The following is an 18,069-nucleotide window of genomic DNA, read 5'->3' as shown; positions in this document are numbered from 1 at the left end:
AACCTGAAGTGGGCAAGCCACCCTTTCCCGACTGAGAACCATGGCCTCGGATTTGGAGGTGCTTATTCTCATCCCAGCCACTTCACACTTGGCTGCAAACTGTCCCAGTGCATGCTGAAGGTCCTGGTCTCATGGGGCAAATATATCTACATGGCTATGATCAGATGTTTTCTTAACTGTTGTTTTCTCACCGATGTCATTTTTATTGTTAATTTCATTATTCAGAGGAAAGCACGCAGCACATATTTACATATTAATCTAACTGTCGCGGGGAAAAGTTTTTGTGCAGTCTGGCAGAGAGGGCTCTCGATACTGATGGCTTTGCTGGAGCATCTTGCAAGAAAAATGTCCAGGATTGAGGGGAGAGGGGCACCGATGATCTTTGCAGCTATGGTAACTGTCTGCTGTAGGGTATTGTGGCCTGCGGCACTGCAGTTCCCATACCAGACAGTGATGCTGCACACTCTCAATGGTTCCCCTGTAGAATGTGGTAAAGGTGGGTGGAGGGAGACTTGCTCTTTTCAGTCGTGGTGAAAGTGGAGGCGCTGTTGGGCCTTCTTGGAGAGTGACGTAGTGTTGTTGGTCCAGGTGAGATCCTTTGTGATGTGCACTCCGAGGAATTTAGTGCTGCTGACTCTCTCCAGAGTCGAGCTGCCAATAGTCAGTAGGGGGTGGTCAGCAGAGTATCTCCTGAAGTCCATCACAACCTCCTTTGTCTTCCCCAAGTTGAGGGACAGGTTGTGTGCTCCACACCATTCAGCCAGCTGTGCCACTTCCTCTCTGTAGTGTGTTTCATCATTGTTGCTGAATGCTGGTGAGGCCTACCACAGTTGTGTCATCAGAAAACTTGATGGTTGGAGCTGAACTTGGCAGTGCAGTCGGGGGTCATCAGTGTGAAAAGCAGCGGGCTGAGCACACAGCCTTGTGGGGCACCTGTGCTCAGTGTGGTATTGCTCGAGGTGTTGTGGCCGACACGGACTGACTGAGGTCTTCTAGTTAAAAAGTCCAGGATCCAATTACAGAGGAACGTGTTGAGACCCAGCAAATTTAGTTTGTTGATAAGCTGCTGAGGGATTATTGTGTTGAATGCTGAGCTGAAGTCGATGAACAGCATTCTTACATAAGAGTCTTTCTGATCTAGGTGGGTAAGAGCCAGGTGGAGGGTGGAGGATATTGCATTGTCCATAGAACAGTTAGAATAGTATGCAAACTGGAATGGGTCCAGCGTGTGATACATGACTAACCATTTCATCATGATCGGGGTCATTGCTATGGGACGATAATCATTCAATCAGGACACAGGTGACTTCTTTGGTGGTGGATTTAAGACATTTGGGTGGGTGTGTGGCAAATACAAATGGGACTCATACAACTAAAACCCTTATACATCTCAAGCAACACCAAATGGCTAAGTAGAAAAGATGTGTCTTCAACCTAGATTTAAATGTGGACGATGTGGTAGAGAACCTGACAGAGAATGAGAGTGACAACTTGGGGGCCGCAGTTACAAACGCCTGATCGCACTTGGGTTTTAAGCTGGAGCGAGGAACAGAGAGAAGCAACTGATTTGATGAGCGAAGAGATCTCACTGCATAATATGGTTAAAGGAGATCAACGATGTACTGTATTGCTAAACCATGCATACAAACTTTATAAGCATAAAGCAAAACCTTAAATTCGACTTGGTAGCCAACTGGTAACCAATGCAAGGAAGCAAGAACAGGGGTGATATGCTCTCGCTTCCTTGTAACAGTCAGAAGTCTAGCTGCTGAATTTTGAACTAATTGCAAACGTTGGAGAGTAGATATAGGCAAACCTTCATATAAGGAATTTCAGTATTCCAATCTTGATGTGATAAGTGCATGAATTACTAATTCTAAATCCTTCTTTGAAAGGAACTGTTTTAATTTGGCAATAGAATGAAGATGAAAAAAAGCTTCCTTTAATAACATAACTTATCAACTTATCAAATTGTAAGTCAGAATCAAAGATGAGACCCAGGTTCTTAATTATGTCGTGCAGTGTTAAAGACAGGATACCTAACTGATTTGCAATATTAGTGACACAATGAAGAGCCAAAAGCAATGGTCTCAGTTTTATCTCTATTAAGCTTGAGGAAGTTTTCAGACATCCACAATTTTACTCCCCCAAGGCAGGAGATGAGATTATTTAGGGAGCTACCATCGTTAGACTTGACAGGGAGATAAAGTTGTGTATCATCCACATAACTGTGATAAGAGACACCATACTTCTGAAAAATAGAGCCTAGAGGAAGCACGTATAGAGAAAAAAGCAAGGGACTCAAAAACGAGCCTTGTGGGACACCACGTGTAATCAGTTTTAAAGATGAGTTGTAATTAGTAATACTGACAGAAAAGGTTCGTCCTTTGAGACATGAGGAAAACCAGCTTAATGCAACCCCCTGGATACCAACCACTCTCTCAAGATGGTTTAACAGAATGGAACAATCTATCTTGTCAAATGCTGCACTGAGATCTAAAAGAATTAAAAAACAACACCATCGCCAGAACCCAAGGAACGCAGAACATCATTAGTCACCTTTAGCAAAGCAGTCAAAGCATGAAATGACGGGGTCAAAATGCCTGAAAGAGCTTGGTAGAGCAACATAGATTCAGATTTAGAATGAGTCACAACTGGGGCCAAAATTTGTGTTCTAATATACTATAAAATTCAAGGAACTTTTCACATGTCTCGGGGGGGTTGCAGTAGGATGACCTACCGAGGAGGGGTTCATAACATAATCTATTGTATTAAAAATGACCTTAGGTCTATAGGCATTTTTAGCAATTATTTCAAAGAGATAATTAGATTTTGTAGTCTTGACAGTGACTTGATACTGTTCAAATGCAACCTTAAGTTTGTCTTTCTTCCACTTGCGCTCTACTATCCTACATTTCTGCCTAATGGAACGGGTATGGTCAATAAGCCAGGGCTGGATGTTTGACTTATTTTTATATTGCAGCAATTTGAAAGGGGCTACCTGGTCTAGGATATCAGTACAAGTAGTATTAAAGACTTCAATCAACTGTATGGTGTCTGCAGAGCTAGTTATAACTTATGTGATTTGAGAACGATAGGAAGCATACATCTATTCAAACTGCATGACTGTGTGGGAATATATATATAAATAAACAGAATTACTACAGCTTAAACAAAATTTACATTTAAACACAGTAAAAACAATATTTGTATAAAACACACACAAACACTCTTTGAAAGATAGTAAACTTTAATGCACTACATTAGTACAGCAACATATGAAAATTAAACAAAATACATTAACATAAAATGCATTGATCTGCAGAAGTATTAAACAGAACAAAAAAAAAAGCACTTAAAGGAATAAGTTCAACAAAGTCAAACAAAGTGAAATACAATAGCTGCAAACAGTCCTTCATCCTTCAAGCGAATTGAAATGATTGGTCTTGGAGTTTGCCTCATTGTTGCATTTTCTTCTGATCAGTGCTCGCACCTCAGACACTGTCGTGGTCGGAAACTGTTTGATCACAGTATCTATGAAAAGGGAAAAATATTATTATTATTTTTTGAAATATTAAAGCAAAATTAACATCTGTTAAAAAAGTCACTGTTTCCTTCTATAGTATCCAGCTGCAGACCCGCAGCACCACCAGTTTCAGAACCCCAGCGCCAGAACCGGAAGTGAGGGGCGGAGCTTACGTTCTAACACCAGCGCCAGAACCGGAAGTGAGGTGCGGAGCTTACGTTCTAAACCGAGTAACGCGTTTTGGAGCGTAATTTGCTTAGACACGAAACGGTATACTTTTATTACACACGAAACGTCATACTTTATACGTATGTTATAATGATACATTAAGGTACAGAAACATTGGGCTTCACCATATTTTTAATATCGTGGTCCGTTGTATGCATTTATATTTACTATGGTTCTTTTTTTATAATAATTGTTACAATGTATTTACCTACATATTGTAAATACAGTTGTTATGATAACACATTTATTTCTATTTGTATATAGGACAGTTAAGCTGTAATTTGTAACTATACAAGAATATAGAAACTATTTAGCTATTTTAGTAAAATGTTCTTATTAAAGTGGTACTACAAGCAGGATTATGTTGTTTGTGCACCACAAATTGACACTTACCAATCAGGTATTTCAAATAATTGTAAACTAGCATGAGAGAAAATGCCACAAACTATTGTAAAGTGACACATACCATTGTTAAAGTAATTATGAAAACTGTCACCAATCATTCAGAAGTGTGCTGGACCTTGACACTGGCTTTTCACAATGCAGAGTAGTGTACATCTGTAGATCCTATATTATAATGCGGATACAGCAAGTCAAATATTTGAACAAAACATTCGGGAATCTCCAGAAGGAATATATATTAAATTAATTTGTAGTTATTGTAGACTAATCCCGAATGTTTAGTCAATGGTAGCTTATACAATGTATACACCTTTTTCAGTAAGCAGAGACAGAAAAGAGACTCAACAAATATGAAAGTTAAAGCTGCAGTCCGTCGTTTTTCCTCTTTGTCGCCATCTCTGTTAGAAATCTGCAACTGCAGTTATTCGCGGAATTATTAACTGTGCGTGGGTAGTAAATCGGCATGAAACAGCGCGGATGAACACAATGTATTGAGGGGAACCTGTCGCTGCCGCGTCGCTGTGGATACTGTACTGTCATCAGCAATCTCAGAGTATACTTTTTGAAAGTGTCAACATTAGAATTTTCATCGGAAAATGTCATCTGAACAAGTATGTAACATTCACTTTTGTTCTGACCAAATTCGGGGGGTGGGGGGAAGCATTGCAGTAGCTATATCATGCTGATTAAATCTAACGATTGCTTATATCACGTCAAAACGTGAAAAATATATTTTTTTCTGTAGCCACTCTGAAGTCCGAAGTCTTTGTGTTTTACAACTGGTGAATCTCCAGTTGTCACTGGTGATTGTCGCTTTAAACTTTCGGGATCCGCCATACCAAGTGCTAAGCTAAATCTCCACCATCATCCACACACGCTAGCCGGGACTCCTTCTCTATGTGTACAGAAGTGACGTAATGACGCAAAGACATGCTCGAAATTCCCGCGGAAATCCACCAGTACCACTGGAATTAAAATCATTATTACAAGCTTACCGTTTTGAATCGAGGTAAGGCAAGCAGATCGTTTTGAACACTGGCTGGTTACGTTTTTTTTCAAAAATGTCTTTTTTGATATTTTTAAACCCAAAAAAGTGCCGGACTGCAGCTTTAAAGTAATGAATATTTAGAATAAAAAAGGAAAAATTACATAAAAGCAGATCACCATTCATTCAGCGCTGTGTTGTGGTTGCGCTGTGTCACGTGACAAGCAGTGACGCGTCACCATGGAAACCATAAAGTGACAGATTCGAAATAACGGTCGCCTTGAAAAACTCACGCTGCGGGGGTCAATTAGAATATTTTAAACTTACGTGTGAAAGGGTTAACATTCTTCAAATTAGTGAAAATTCTGTCATCGTTTACATGCTTGTCTCATTGTAAATAACTCCCTCACTTCCGGTTCTGGCGCTGGGGTTCTGAAACTGGTGGTGCTGCGGGTCTGCAGCTGGATATATCTCGTTTCCTTTCGAAAGGGAACTTGCACTGCGTATCTAGGCGCCCCTTTTATACTTCTGGGTCGCACTAATAGTGTCATAGGTTGTCGCCAAATTCGTTTGCCGTGATTTTATAGCTTTTTAGACACCGGTTCACATGGAGGGCATTCCCCAAAGCGTCATCGATGCACTGTCTCATTCCCTGCTCTCAGGGAACAGTCGTAACCACAATTTTTTGATATGGCATGTAATGCTTAGTTCATATTTTAACAGAAGACATTCAATATAAAATGTTAATATAATGCAAAAAAGGAGTTAATAAAATATCTACAACAAATAGAACAAACATTAAGTCTTGCTGAACAACAGTGAGGTCTACATGTTATGACACTGTATCACAGCAAAAAAACAAAAAACAGACAAGTATAATAATGTATAACAAATGCTAATCTTTATTTTTAGCATTATTATTTGTTTTAGTCAGCCCCCTTTGACTTCGAGAGCAAAAAAAAGTGATGTACAGAAACACATACGTCATGACCGAATCACCATTCAATAGTCCGGATTCAAAAATCTCTATAACTGAGGTGATATGAGATTAAACCATACTTACTACTAGAGATGCACCGATTACAATTGTATAGGCCGATTCCGATTTTTCACTGAGTTTGACCTGCCGATACCGATTTTAGCCGATTCCGATTAAATTTTCTTCTAAAATTATCATTTTTATCAAGTTCATATATTTAAGTTCAGTAATTTCACTTAAATGACAAATAGGTAATTTTCATTGCCATTTAAGATAAATTACTGAACTTAAATATTCAAGCTTGATAAAAATGATCATTCTAGAAGAAAATTTCAGATGGCACTTAGAGGCTTAAATTGCATCTGAACTCTTCATTTATTATTATTATTTTTTTAATTAAATAAAACACCATATACTTTTACCCAAACTGAATAATTAAAACAAGTTTAAATGGGTACATTTTCTACAAATATTTTTGTGTTCATTTTCTAGCCTAGCACATTCTGTCCATTTTGGGCATTTTTTGTGTGAAATCATATTTATTTTGTCCATCAAAAGCGTGTTTTCACTTTAACGCACTCCTGCTCCGCGTATTTTTTCGGGCGTGAATGTCAATCAATGAGAGCATTCACACACAAAAAATAAAACCCGCTGCTCACGCTTGCGGTGTGAAACGGCCGTAATTCACGAGGTTTCCTACGTGTGCATGTCTGATTGCTGATGTTGTGCGATGTTAATCATATGGCGCCCGAGGTCATGGCCGATCACGTGAAAATCTGCCAATTCCGGTCACCAGCCGATCAATCGGTGCATCACTACTTACTACTCTCTTCTTCGCTTGTCTCTGCACTCAGTTTTTCTTCTATAGCAGCTAGTCTGAAAAACAACAAATAAAAAAAAGAGAGATTTATAAATATATATATACATACACAAAAATATATAAGGCAGGCAAATTATGAAGAATGATTTGTTTTGTTTTTAAGAATGACAGTATGCTGAGTACAATGTACTTGGTGGGTATAATCAAAACCCTTCACAGACTCGGCAGTTTAGATACGCTCTCTTATAAGCATCCCTTTTAACAATTTAATCTTTGTACTTATTTGTAATTAGAAATATATATTAGAAAGTAATCAAAAAGGCAATAAGGTTGTCAAGCTTGAACAAATATAAACACCAATCAACACACTACCATAATTGGCTGGTCAGCTCAAGACAAAGGTAACTATATTCATAACATGTTTTTTCAAACTTTTTAAAGATAATTTACATCATAACAATGAAGCCAAATACTTCAGGAAATCAGAAATAAATACACAGCTTCAGCAAATAAAAATTATATTAATCTAATGATGTACATATTATAATAACTAATTCATTTTTTTGAAGATGCATTGGACAATGTTTTATAGTTGTTTTAAGACAGATAAATGTCTCCACATAGATTTTAAACAGATTCATCAAAGACTATAGACTTTGACAGTGCAGAAGTTGCTAGAATTCAGTGTCAGCATCATGTTACAGCGGTTAAAGTCAGTATCCCACGTGCAAGTCATATTAGCAAATGCATAGCAGACCTTTCCACCTAGGAAAACAACTAAACAGTGAGCTATTTATTTATGCAAACAGCAACTAAAACTTACCAGTAACTTCTGAGGCAGTATCTTCATCTCTTCGAGTCTGCTTCGACTTTGACTTGAAAATCTTGGGCAAATTGAATGTAGCTTAACTGAAAAAGACGTGATGTTACACTTTGTGCCAAAAATACGAAATGCTGTCATGATCACTCACCCTGAAGTAGTTCCAAACCATTTAAGACTGTCGTTAATCTTCGAAAGAAAAACTGACATTCATATCCCTCCGATGAACGATTCACCAGATCTGTTCACGTTTCAAAAAGTTAATCGCAAAAAACATCACCCACTCCATATTAATCGCGTGGTTTCCTCCAAGTCCTCTAAAGAAACACGATCGCTATAAATATTTTAACAGTTTAAATTTAAACGTCTAAATCTAATCACATTCAAGGACCGCACGCACAACAACTGAAGATCTGAGTGAGATGCATGCGAGCGCATTATCATAAGAACCAATCACAGCCGTTCAACGCCTCTGGAACCAATCAGGACTAGTCACGTGTGTTATGCGCATTGTTCAAATTTAAACAAGAACAACACCTTTTTGGAAATTAACATTTCTTTGGAAAATGTATCTATGATGCATTTAAAAAAATATGATGCTGAAATTATTGTGGGAATTTCAGTAGTACAAAATATCATGTAATAGACAACAGCCTTAAGTAGCCTTTTACAACAAACAAGTAAAAGTGAAAAAAATAATAATTTTAAGCTTATTGCAATGCTAATAATAGTTGACAAATGTTTCTAATACATTATAAGTTGGTATATATTGTAAATGTATTTTTTTTATATTAAAATGATAAAAACATAAATAATTAAACTATATTGCAGTCGGCCTAAGTGTTTATAAAGTACATACATTTTAAACACACTAAAAGCTTAATCATTTTGCTGTTCTTACACAAGTACACATAAAATGTAGGCTACTTTAAGTAAGAGCAACATATGCATGTTTTCTTTAAGTACACTAAAACTTCACTAAAAGTATGGTTGCATTTAGCATATTTCTTAAAAGTGTAACTAAGCATATATTTATTACCAAATACTTCTAGTACACTTTTAAGAAATATATTTAAAGTATGCTTGTAATTAGCATATTTATTAAAAGTATAATTAAATATATATTTATTACCAATGTACTACTAGTATACTGTTTAGAAATATATTTAAAGTATGCTTTTAATTAGCATATTTATTAAAAGTATACTTAAATATATATTTATTACCAATGTACTACTAGTATACTGTTTATAAATATAAAGTATGCTTGTAATTAGCATATTTATTAAAAATATAATTAAATATATATTTATTACCAATGTACTACTAGTATACTGTTTATAAATATATTTAAAGTATGCTTGTAATTAGCATATTTATTAAAAATATAATTAAATATATATTTATTACCAATGTACTACTAGTATACTGTTTAGAAATATATTTAAAGTATGCTTGTAATTAGCATATTTATTAAAAGTATACTTAAATATATATTTATTACCAATGTACTACTAGTATACTGTTTATAAATATATTTAAAGTATGCTTGTAATTAGCATATTTATTAAAAGTATAATTAAATATATATTTATTACCAATGTACTACTAGTATACTGTTTAGAAATATATTTAAAGTATGTTTTTAATTAGCATATTTATTAAAAGTATACTTAAATATATATTTATTACCAATGTACTATTAGTATACTGTTTAGAAATATATTTAAAGTATGCTTTTAATTAGCATATTTATTAAAAGTATACTTAAATATATATTTATTACCAATGTACTACTAGTATATTTTTTATAAATATATTAAAATGCAATTCAATGTATTTTAAATGCACTTTAAATAAGCATGTTGGAAATACAAATGTATTATAAACATACTATTTGAATTTCAAATATATTTTTAATACATTTAATACTACGTCTTTTTCACCTGGGTGGTTTATTTCACGGTACGCCCAAACCACACCTATGTATAATGAAGCTACTTCGGACCAACCCATTTTAGAGATCCGCCCACAAAGTTACTTGCGTTTCGCGTTTGATACTTGCGTTTCAGATCGTTAAAATAGGGCCCTATATCATTCACATTGTTTTATGCAAATGGTCAAAAAAACAGGTTGCTTGTTTCAATTTTCTGATTGGTGACTTTCTTTGCAGGATCATGGATAATATAGTATATAAAAACTAATTCCCCTATAGGGAAAATTAAGGATGTGGTAGGATATGGAAAACCGCACTAATAAATAATGAGTTGATATGCATATTACAGGTCCCTATCATTTAAACAATTCTGAGCGATTAGGAAAGGAAGTGTGTTTTCTAGCAGGTGGTGTCATTGAGTTCAGATCCCCTCAAACTCTACAACTTTTGCAACTATATTTTAACAGATGCTTTCTTTGAATAGTTTTTTTTTTTTTTTTGCCACCAGACTTTTCATGTTCAGTTAGATTTCATCATTTCCGACATGTTATATTCATCATAGCTGAAATGAGAATTTAGACAGAGAGAAAGAGCAATCAGTTTTTCCATTCTCTCACTTATGCTGAAATTGGCCTGGGCAAACAAGGGGGCACGGGATGTTAAGGAAATGAGGCAAAGAGGGAAGCTAAAAAGAAAATGGGGAAAGTGAACTCAACCACAGTGGCTTTCAGGCTTTTTCTCATGTTACAGATGATCCAAATGGTAGAATCCTGTGTTTTAAAATGAGTAACATCTTCAATCCAATACATTAAACCAGTGGTCATGTGGTTCACAGTGATTAAAAACTATGCTAAAACCACATTTTTAAATGCAACTAACCAATTAATCATGCACTGTTAGGATCGCAAATTAAAGGGACTTGTCAACTCTGGACTTGAGAACACTTCTCTTTTATTTACATAAAAAAAGGCTGTTGACCGACAACACTCTAATCATTCATTGTTAAAGCTCATACAATTTAAAAAGATAATGTACAGACATGGATAGGTTGCCTGCAGTGTTATGTAAGATACTATTATAGTTTTATTAATAGGTTGATATAATAGTTATTTTTTATTTTTATATTTTCTGGTTTAACTGAATTATAATTTTTAACTGTATTTTTAATACATTAAAATATATTTTTTTCATACTGAATGGTTTTGTTCAAAAATATATTTTTAATATACTAATAGTGGGTCTTATAGTACTAATACATTATTAATAACCTTATATTATATTTAAAATATACTGGGAACACATTCATATTATGTTAAAAATATATTTAAGTTGTATTTCGAAAGTACATTTAAAATGTATTAAAAATACAATTTAAAGAAGTGCTATTAAATTACACTAAATGTACTTAAAATAGTTCCATTTTAACACAATTAAGTATATTAAAATATATTACTATTACATTAAAATTGAACTTAAATACATATAAAAGTACATTTAGTATACTTGAAGTTGTTCCAAAATAACACATTTAATACATAATTAATACAATACACTTAAAATACATTAAGTATATCAAAATAAGCACACTTTAAATATATTTCCTTTTCACCTGGGCAATCAGAGCGTCATCTCACATTCCCATTTTTCTGTGCATTCAGGAAGTGCTCTGTCCTTTGTCCTTGTGTATTTATTGTTTGTACATCCCATAGAAACAATACAAACCTTTAGTAATGGGGACAAAGCAGTTTAGGTCATGCGTTCCCTCTTGCTTATGCTATCTTACTGGTGGGGATACATACAACCTCTGTGAAATCTGCTTGGGAGTGGAGCATGCACGGTCAGCTCTCGAGTGGGCTGACTGTGCACACTGAGACCGTCTTCTGAGGAGATCGGTCAGGCTCGCACAGGCTCGTGGTTTGGGTCCGGTGTGACGCCACCTCAGATCATAGGGGTTACAAATGGAGCTTGTGGATGAGCTTGTCCTGTTCTCAGCTCTCAGGTTCCGATGTTGTCGCTATCCAGCTTTGAAGGAGGTTGATATCATCATCTCTCTCCTTTGCTTACAAGGAGCTAGTGGAGGTTGTGACTCATGCCGTGGTCAAGTTAAACATCGATTGGCTGGCTGAAAGGCAGGAACTTTGTAAGAAAAGTAAAAGAAAGTTTACTTTCTAAAAGTTTCCTGCCCAGTAAATCACAGTCTTCTCAACTGGGCCTGCCATTTTTTCAACAGGTGTTGAGGTCCTGGAGCAAGCTATTTTGTGCTAGGCTTTTTAGTCCCATTGACTCAAACTATTCATCGATCATTGAGCTGAATGAGCACAGCTATGGGGCATTGCCCCAGTTTGAAGAGACAATTAAAAGCTATCTCTCCCCTGAGGCTTTAGTGCACCATACTCACCACTCAGAGAGCACCAGAGGTCAATCTCAAGAGAATGATTTCCTTAGTAGAATATTTGGCCGTGTGGAAACTTCTGCCAAACGTTTCTCAGTGAATCCTGCAGATTATAGAAAATGGCTACAGAATTCAGTTCGATTCTCGTCCACCTCAATTCAACTAACTATCAATTAACTATCCACAATAGTCAGACCAGAGCAGGCTCAAGTGCTGGAACAGGAGGATCAGTATCTCTTGGTGAAGGAGGCTATAGAACGCATTCCTCCTCTAAGAAAGACTCCAGGTTTTACAGCTGGGACTTCATAGTTCCCAAGAAGGATGGGGGGTTGCGTCCCATACTAGCTCTTCGGTAGTTGAACCATACGTTCAGGTTCAAGATCATCTTTATCGTGACTCAAATCAGATCTTAGGACTGGTTTGTCACAATAGATCTAAAGGACGCATAATTCTATGTATCCTTTCTCAACACAGGAAGTTCCTCAGGTTCACCAATACCAGGTTCTTCCTTTTGGCCTAGCATTGTCACCCCACACCTTTGCATGGATGCGGCTCTGGCTCCGTTGCGACTCCAGGGCATCTGTATTCTCAACTACATAGACAACTGGCTGATTCTAGCTCAGTGAGAGGAGATGTCACCCTCGCCCACATGAGGTTTCTGGGGTTAAGACTACAGAGGACCACTTTTTTAGAAGTAGTTAGTCACAACTGTCCCCTGCTCGTATCGAGTCGATCCTTTTGGCCGTAGGTAGGATCAAACTAGGGCCTCATCACAAAATTAAAGACCCTTACCATGATGAATTCTGATCATAAGTGGTTGCTGTTAAAGCATTTGTGAGAAATGTTAAAGATGAAGTGTGTATTTTCTGAAGATTTCTAAAACAAATTGCTCCATGTGTCTTTCTTCTTATCAGCTTTCTTTCTTATACTTAATCAAAACGCTGCTGATTTGTGACAAATATGAATCTAGATAAGCTGTCATGCTGTTTAAATTTTTTCCCCATTGATTTCTGTCTTTTTTCTTTGTTTGGAGCAGCTTCCCAAAGGCCTTTCCAAGATGTTCTGCACCATTCACAGAAGACACTGCTTGCCCTGTGGATTGCTGCTCTATATCTCTCAAACATAAACAGAGAAATTACATCACTGGTCAGTAACACAGAGATCAGGACTGTTTTGCAGAGCAGCAAGGCACTCGTTCACCCTGCCTTCATGAGATCTAGGGGGAAACGGGAGGAAACCACCAGACAGAGAGGACCAAACTTATCTTTACTTTGGGGACTTTTGCAGAAACCCGTCGGCACACAATGGTAAAAGTTGTTCCACACACAATGTCCCATGCTAAATAACCTGACAATCTCTCCAATTGTTGATGTTAGCAGATGTGCCCTTTTTCCTTCTCCACAGCTAAATCTCTTTGGCAAAAACACCCGTGTATACACGCACAGAGAAACATTGCATCACAAAGGTTCTCCTTTCTTCCAAATCCTGAGCGAGGGAGGGAAGAAAAACACAAGGGGATGATGTAAAGATATCACAGCGCTCCATGTTGTCTTCATTCCTCACGGCGTACATCAGATCAGATGAGGCTGAGGCAATCGCATAGAAAAAAAATAGAAGGAAAAAAGAAACAATTACTGAGCCTCGTGTGTTTGAAGCCCACTTCTGTTGGTCATAAATGATTATACCAATCATTGGTGTGAAAGGAACATTTTAAAAGCTGCTAATTAAGTCGATTTGAACATAACGTTTGTTATTGTTGCTCAGTATGTGGGTATTTCAGCAAGGGTGTAGAGATTTTGTGATATAAGAGCTACTTTGAACAAAGGAAATACATACAGTGGATCAGAAAGAATGTATCATGTATTGTTAATAATGAGGCATGTAAATAGTTGTACTCTAAATTCACCAACTGTAAAAATATATTGCAGTATTAGGGATCTGTTTTTGCTACCCAGAGCTGGTCTGAACAATGCTTTATTTTAAACAACAGTTAGTTTTAGACCTGCAATCTGATTGGTTGAACAGCGCTCTAAGAGTCCAATTGCACAGGGACTTTTCACTGCTTGTATCACACTGCTTGTGTGTGTTTGTTTCAGACAGACTGGGTGCTTCTCATTTCTTATTTGTGCATCCTCACTTCTAATCTCCAACCCCCTTAGGATGCGAGGGAACGATGCAAGGAAAGAAAACGAGGAAAGAGGAATCGAAGGACAGCTTATTTCTACATTGGAATATTCTTGATCAATCAAGCATCACCAGCTGTGCTCAATGGATCTACCATTATGTTGTTTAAGTTTGGTTATCTAAGAAATTAATAATAAATATAAATAAAACAAGATGCCCTGTTTAAATATTTGAGATGTATGGTTTATTTAAACTGCAATAGTAAAACATAAATAAAAATTATTGTGACAGACGTGAAGTGGAGGAGAAATTGATGTGCAAATTGAGATTGCTTCAAGATGGCTTACTTTGATTGGTTTCCGGGTCACAGGCTGGAGGACGGTGGATTCATCTGAGTATTCAGAAGCACCAAATTTCAATCTGTCATTCATAGTGGAATTTTTCATCATGCCAGTAGGTGGTGACAATCGACCGTCTTTAAGAGTCATTGAATCAATCATTCAACCAATTTGCACAAAAACATGTAATCATTCAGGTAAATGATTCATGTAATCATTTACTCACCCTCATGCCATTCCAAACTTCTGATTTTATTTTTTCTGTGACTCTAAAGATGATGTTTGAAGAATGTTTTTGTTCATAGAATTACATACAATAAAGTCAAAGGGAAATTTTTAAGCTCCAAAATGGACACAAATGTATAGTAAAATTAATCCATGTGATTAGACTGTTATATTTGAAGTTTTCTGAAACAACACATCGCAATACACATGCAGGCTACATCAAACAGCCACCTTCACACTGTGAGCCTTATGTTTTCCTGTAAGATTGGGTTGGTGATGCATGTTTTGGTTTTAACTTAAAGTGACTCCATTCTAATATGTAGCCAAATAATCCCTGTTGTCTACCAAAAAAAAAAAAAGTCTTGCATTTTAACTTTTTTGGATATCCTGTTTGACTTAACAGGCATTGCAAGTAGTACTGTATCATTATTCATAGTAATCATAAAATTAAAATTTTTGTGCAACATAAAACACAAAAAAACTGTTTCATCATCATATCATCAAATGTAAAATTGGCTGAAATGCAATCATTCAAACATACAAACATCACAATTAAAAGACCATCATCATCAATTGTTCCTAGCATTTCATAAGGATGTCCAAATCTAATCTGTTTCTTCGTTGCATAGATTTCGAAAGGACTTCCTGTTCCAAATGACTCTCATCAGTGCAATGCCCTCAGTGCTGATGAAACTTCTCTGCTGGGGTCTGTGATTTTACAGCTCGGACCATCAGTTTTTCCTTCCCCCTCACTGAGCTCTCTCAAATGATGATGGTAGTTATTTGTCCGTTCTGTACGAGGGGTGGGCCGCTGGGTGTTGGGAGGCACTGCGATGGGGAAGCGTCTCTGTGGCTGGTTTTTCTGTGGATCTGATCCAGAACTTTCACAATGGGCTCCCTGATGGAGATCCTGATTGCAGATAAATGCAACACGAGCAATAGGGGCGAGGTTGGATGGAAGCGTTTGCCAAAGCTGTGTACAACACTCTTTCAGATTTAGTCTTCTCATGTTGCAATGACCAGCATCTCATCATTGCCTGTTGTCTTCAGCAAGTCATCATCATGTCATATCAACAGCTTTCATTTAATTCTTCAGTGGGGAATTTTCTGTACTTTGAGAGTGAAATGATTCTGCAAGTCACATTCACCTGAGCATAACACTAACAGAAGGAGGAAAACATTTTGTTTTTCTACTGGCATGATTGGAAGAGGTATAACGGAGACATGCCTCCTGCCCTCCTTCTTTAGAACAGTAACTGTTTTTAAGTACAAGTAATGCCATTATTTGGGATTAATGGACGACTTCCCTGTGCATGGACAAGATCAGTTTGACTGAGAGAGAGAGGCTGCAGCATGAAAGTTCAGTGTTGAAATTTAATTGCAAAACTATTGTAAAGTCTGTAAACAAACTTTGATGGATCGAGAAAGCCTGTTGGGCTTTATATAAAAAAAAATAATAATAATTCCTGTCACTTTTTCCACACAGTGTTACCATTCCTATCACATTTTTGCATGTTGCTGGTATGTTGCTTGGATGTTTAGGTATGATGAAACCAGTTTTTAAAGCAGAACTATGCAGGGTTTTTTTTTAGCATAATTTACCTTAACTGAAGAGCTTCAGAGTCATTGGAATGGTTATATGACTTTTTTCGAGTTGAATGGTGGATGTCTCGCTTCCCCCTGGTGCCTGTGAGTGGAAAAAACACCCTTGCAACTTTGGGCCAGCGGGCCGTCGGCCTCAGCATCAGGAAGTATTCCTGAGCGCAATAATGACAGAATTTTAGCAGATTTTTCTTTGCCGTAAAGCAATTCATTACATCGCGTGACATCAGGTCTCGCGATGTAATGAATTGCTTTACGGCAAAGAAAAATCTGCTAAAATTCTGTCATTATTGCGCTCCCTCACGCTGTTCGAACCCGAATGAAGAAGACGTTGTAAAGAATGTCCCGTCTACTGTGATGCCGTTGATCTACTACTCTCTGGTATCTGAGAGTCGCCAATGAGTTTTTACGACAGTGTTGTCAAATATCTATTCCGAAGCTGTAGGGGGAGCTCTATAGAGAAATCTGCTGAGTAAAAAGCGAGAATACAGCGAAGAAATTGATGTTGATATGTGTTAGCACATTGTTAGCATGTTTCAGGATGTTGCTAGCATGTTTTAACACATCACTAGCATATTCACATTTTCATCTAAACGCATGTGGTTAGCGCCAGGATGTTCACTGTTACGTCCCCAGATTTCTGGGTTCGTTTTATAGTAATTTTGATCTGGTATTGCTTGTGGTTTGTGTGTTTGTGTTTTTTCTACCATTTTGATTGACACATTTGACAATAGTTTTAAACTGTTTTTTGTGTGTTAGTAAACCTAACTTGTGTTACATTTGTTGGAACTTGTAGTAGCAGGACGGAGCACTTGTTTGTTTGTGGATTCTTATAATTTGTACTAATTACCTTTTTTCTCTGTTGTACATAGGGAGTTGGGGAGTAGATTTAGAGCTACCCCGGGGTATACATACATCACCCATAGGGATACTTCTCTGTCTAGAAACACCAGCTAGACCTGGGCGGACCACCAGCTGTAAGTTTGGTTAGGGCGCCTTGATCGTGTGCCAGATAGGGATTGTATTTTTTTTTTCCTATTTTTAGTATAGGTTAGTGGTGGGGTTTTGTTTCGTTTATTTCTTTGTTTTGGTCCGTCCAGCCCTCCCCTTTTCCCAGATAGTTATTATTGTTTATTATTTACACTATTACCGTGGCTAAATAAAAGCTTCATTTTTATACGGTATTTGGTGTTTGTGTCCTTTTCTCGCACCGCGACTCCACACCTCCTTTGCTGGCATCGGCGGGCCCGAGCAATGGGTTGTCAGGCTCTCCTCCCTTTGGGAGCTACAGTAGAATGTAACATTCACTAATAGTATACTGCTGGCAGAACTTGTATTTTGGGCGGGCCAGTGAAAAAGTGAGTGGGCCTATAGTTTTTCCAAGAAAAACAAAAAAACGTAATAATTAAACCACACCGGACGAGAAGCACAGTGTAGCGTCGAGGACAACTCGAGACCGGACCTGCACTTTCTCAGTTTATGGCCAGCAATATTGTTATGTTTACATTATGGAATTAAGATCATGTCTGTACTTTGTTATGATTGTACTGTACAATTAAATACAATCGTTGCTGAGTCTGCAGTCTGAACACTTTACCTCAGAGCGTTCGTTAACTGAATGAATTGAGAAAATCTCCTGAAAATCCGATAACATCAGCAATTTTCATTCTGCTCCTGATTTTTGTAAATGAA

The 18,069-nt window shown here is 37.0% G+C and overlaps 1 long non-coding RNA gene across 1 annotated transcript; it reads right to left on the bottom strand.

Annotated features, from left to right (window-relative positions):
- Positions 1-3,288: 3,288 nt before the first annotated feature.
- LOC307005775 lies at positions 3,289-8,425 on the bottom strand. The gene is made up of 3 exons (XR_013799327.1): positions 7,764-8,425; positions 6,944-6,996; positions 3,289-3,534 (listed from the first exon to the last, which is right to left on the bottom strand). It is a non-coding gene; the product is annotated as an uncharacterized lncRNA (long non-coding RNA).
- Positions 8,426-18,069: the final 9,644 nt, after the last annotated feature.

The sequence above is a fragment of the Phoxinus phoxinus genome (genome assembly GCF_949152265.1).
Source record: "Phoxinus phoxinus genome assembly, chromosome: 10".
Classification (NCBI taxonomy): Eukaryota; Metazoa; Chordata; class Actinopteri; order Cypriniformes; family Leuciscidae; genus Phoxinus; species Phoxinus phoxinus.
This window is presented reverse-complemented; position numbering and strand designations above follow the sequence as displayed.